Raw genomic sequence first — 3768 nt, 5'->3', positions numbered from 1 at the left:
CTATCCTTTTTCTGTCAAATTTTTAAAAAACGTGTGGTTTAGATTAAATCAGACTGTAGGATTCTTCCTTCCACAGTTCTCTGAGACTCTGTTCTTTTTTTCTTTTCTTAATAGCATTTCTCAGGGCACCTGGGTGGCTCAGTCCTTTAAGCGTCGGGCTTTGGCTCAGGTCATGATCTCACAGTTTGTAGGTTCGAGCCCCGGGTCAGGCTCTGTGCTGACAGCTCAGGGCCTGGAGCCTGCCTTGGATTCTGTGTCTCCCTCTCTCTCTGCCCCTCCCCCGCTCATGCTCTGTGTCTCTCTCTCTCAAAAATAAATGGACATCAAAAAAAAAATCTTTAACAGAGAGCATTTCTCTGTGTTGTTCCAAATGGGTAATTTTCTCGATCTTCCAGTCCGCTGATTTCCCTGCCATCTCCCTTCTGCTATTTTGCCAACATGTAAGCTTTTGACTTCGGTTATCGTTATTTTTCAGTTTAAAATTTTTCATTTGGTTCTTAATTGTATCTTCTACTCGCTCAGATGTACTACCTGTTCGTTCTTTTTGAGAGTATTCACCCTTACGTACTGGAGCATTTTATAACAGCCGCTTCAAAGTTGATCCCTGGCAATTCCACCATCAGTACCATCGAGGCCTCAGCAACTATACTGTCTTCTCCCACGTGAGCTATAATTTTCCTGGCTATTTCTGTGCCAAGTCATCTTTTTGTTTTTAAGTTTATTTATTAGAGAGAGAGAGAGCACGAAGGGAAGAAGGGCAGAGAGAGAGGGAAAGAGAGAAAATCCCAAGCAGGCTCCACTCTGTCAGCACAGAGCCCAATGTGGGGCTTGAACCCGTAACCTGTGAGAGCATGACCTGAGCTGAAATCAAGAGTTGGGTGCTTAACCGACTGAGCCACCCACGTACTCCAAGTAATCTTGAATACGGTAAGACTGCAGCTCTTACTTAAATCCTATGGAAAATGTTGAAGCTTTGTTTTAGGAGGCAAACAACGCGGCTGGACCCAATTCTCAAGTTTTAATCAGCCTGCCACAGGTTGTGATTCCACTGCCAGCACCATTTCAAAGCCTCTGTGATGCTATTTGGACCTAGATGTCTGCTACCCAGTGACCAACCTGAAATCTAAGCAGTGGTCTGCTCTGTCATTCAGTTGTCAAAACTTACTGTTTAAGGTCAGATATTCACATGAGTAGCTCGGATGCAATCCCAGGAGCTCACAAACAAATTCCTGGAGCTACTTGGGCCAACTCCTCCCTCTCTGACATTTGTTCACTTCTCTTTGGTTCGCTGAAAATCCCCTTCTGGATCCATTAATCAGAAAACTGCAGCTTTACTTCCCCTGTTCTACACTTCTGGAGAATGTGCTATCAGGGACAGGCAGCAGGAAGACAGAGAGAGACAGAAAATCAATTCGGTCTTTGTCCCACCCTCTGGAGGCCACAGGAGGGAGGCTCCCCTCAGGGTCCCACTGGGAGAAGACGGCTGGAATTTCCACGTTTGGAATTCTCCCAGACTTGACTTCATGTATCTCTCCACACAGCTGACTGTGATCTTTCACTAGAATAAAACAGAACCGTGAGGGCTCCTGGGGGGCTCAGTCGGTTAGACGTTGGGCTCTTGATTTCCCCTCAAGTCATGATCTCAAGGTTTGTGAGATTGAGCCTCTTGTCAGACTCTGCACTGACAGCATGGGTCCTGCTTGACATTCTCTCTCTCTCTCCCTCTCCCTTTGCCCCTCTCTCTCTCTCTCTCTCAAAATAAATATATAAACATTTAAAAAATAAAAAGAGGGCCCCTGGTGGCTCAGTTGGTTGAGTGTCCAACTCTTTTTGTTTGTTTGTTTGTTTGTTTGTTTGTTTCTGAGAGAGAGAGAGAGAGAGAGAGAGAGAGAGAGAGACAGCCAGAGAGGGGCAGAGAGAGAGGGAGACACAGAACTCTAAGCAGACTCCAGGATCTGAGCTGTCAGCACAGAGCCCGACATGGACTCGAACCCACAAACCACGAGATCATGACCTGAGCCAAAGTCGGACACTTAACCAAATGAGCCATCCAGACGCTCCTGAGTGTCCAACTCTTGATTTAGGCTCAGGTCATAATCCCACGGTCATGGGATCGAGCCCCACATTGGGCTCTGCACTGAGCATGGAGCCTCCTTGGTGGGATTCTCCCTCCCTCCCTCCCTCTCTCTCTCCCCCCCCTTCTCCCTACTGTGCTCTCTCACTCTCTCAAAATTTTTTTAATTAAAAAATTTTTTAAAAAATAGAACTGTAAGTATCACAGAGTTTAGTGAGTTCTTGAAAGAGGACCCAGTTGTTCCCTTAATTACCTCCATTTTGACCTCCGTGTGTACTTTCCAATGGATTAAATCCTTCCTTCCAGCTTATGTCTTAACTCCAACCAAAGACTCAACAGGCAAAAAGTTCCCATGATGGGAACCCAAAGTAACCCCTCAAGCAATCAGGACTGCCATGACACCAGCAACACCCAGCATAACCGATCCCCAAGACAATGACTGACCCGACCTTTACTGCCTAGCTGCACAGATCTGTCAACCTTTGTCTCACATTTTCCTTACATAAACCTAGAGGTCTTTTCTGCACTTCAGAGCTAGTTCTTGGGACATTAGTCCTCTGTCTTCTCAGCGTCGGCCTCAGTGAAATCAATTTCTTGTTTCACCACCCCTGTCTCTCTGCCTTTGGATTTACTAGTGGCAAGTGGCCCAACCTGGCCCAACTGGGACCCCCAGAGCTCAGGTGCCCTTGGGCCTCTGCACCCCAGTTCCATTCTCTGAGTCCTTTCTAGTGAATTATCAAAATGGACAGGGGTTGGGGCGCCTGGGTGGCTCAGGTGGTTGAGTGTCCAACTCTTGGTTTCGGCTCAGGTCATGATCTTATGGTTCATGGGGTCAAGCCCTGCATCGGGTTCTGCCCTGATGTTGCAGAGACTGCTTGGGATTCTCTCCCTGTCTCTCTGCCCCTCCTGCAATCTCTCTCTGTCTCTCAAAATAAATAAATAAACTTAAAAAAAAACGGAGGGTGGTCTTTGGGAACCCCTAAATTTGAAACTGGTGTCAAAAGTGGGGGTGGTCTTGTAGACTGTTCCCTAACTTCACGTTCTGTGTCCCTTACTCGGATGTATTAGAATTAGGGTAGGCCAGAGGAGGGGGGCCTGTCTTTGAATCCAGCTCGTGAAACTATCCAGGCTTCTTCAAGACTCTGGCGTAATCCCAGAAGCAGAGAAAGAAAGTGTAATTGAAAAGCCTTCCCAGGGAATCCTGATAGGCTCCTGGATTTAAAACTACTTCCGCTGAGAATTCTTGATATTTTCTAAATATGTAACAAAACAGAAGATAGCCAGGAGTTGGACAGAGTTTATAAGTTGATTGCTTTATCCCTGTCCTGTTTAAAAGCCTTCTCTGGCCTGCCATTACCCAAGTAATAAATCAAATAAGCTTCACATTCCATATTCCCTGCAATCTAACCCCAAACCAGCTTTATTTTCTGCTGCTTTCTTCTACACTATCCCAGCGAGTCCTATCCCAAACCTCTGATTTAATTAGTGGTTTAGGGTGGGGCTCTGGCATCAATATATTTTGAAAGCTTCCCAAATGGTTCTACTATGGATCCAGGAGAGATAAGCTCCTAATGTTTTATTTTATAGCCAAGTAGATCACTACTTATTATATAAACCTAGGATAACATCATATTTTTACCTCTAGAAATCCACACATTCTTGAAGGTCCAGCACAAATGAGAAACGTTCCAGGA

The sequence above is a fragment of the Panthera uncia genome (genome assembly GCF_023721935.1).
Source record: "Panthera uncia isolate 11264 chromosome A1 unlocalized genomic scaffold, Puncia_PCG_1.0 HiC_scaffold_17, whole genome shotgun sequence".
Taxonomy (NCBI): domain Eukaryota; kingdom Metazoa; phylum Chordata; class Mammalia; order Carnivora; family Felidae; genus Panthera; species Panthera uncia.
Note: the sequence above shows the minus strand (reverse complement) of the source record.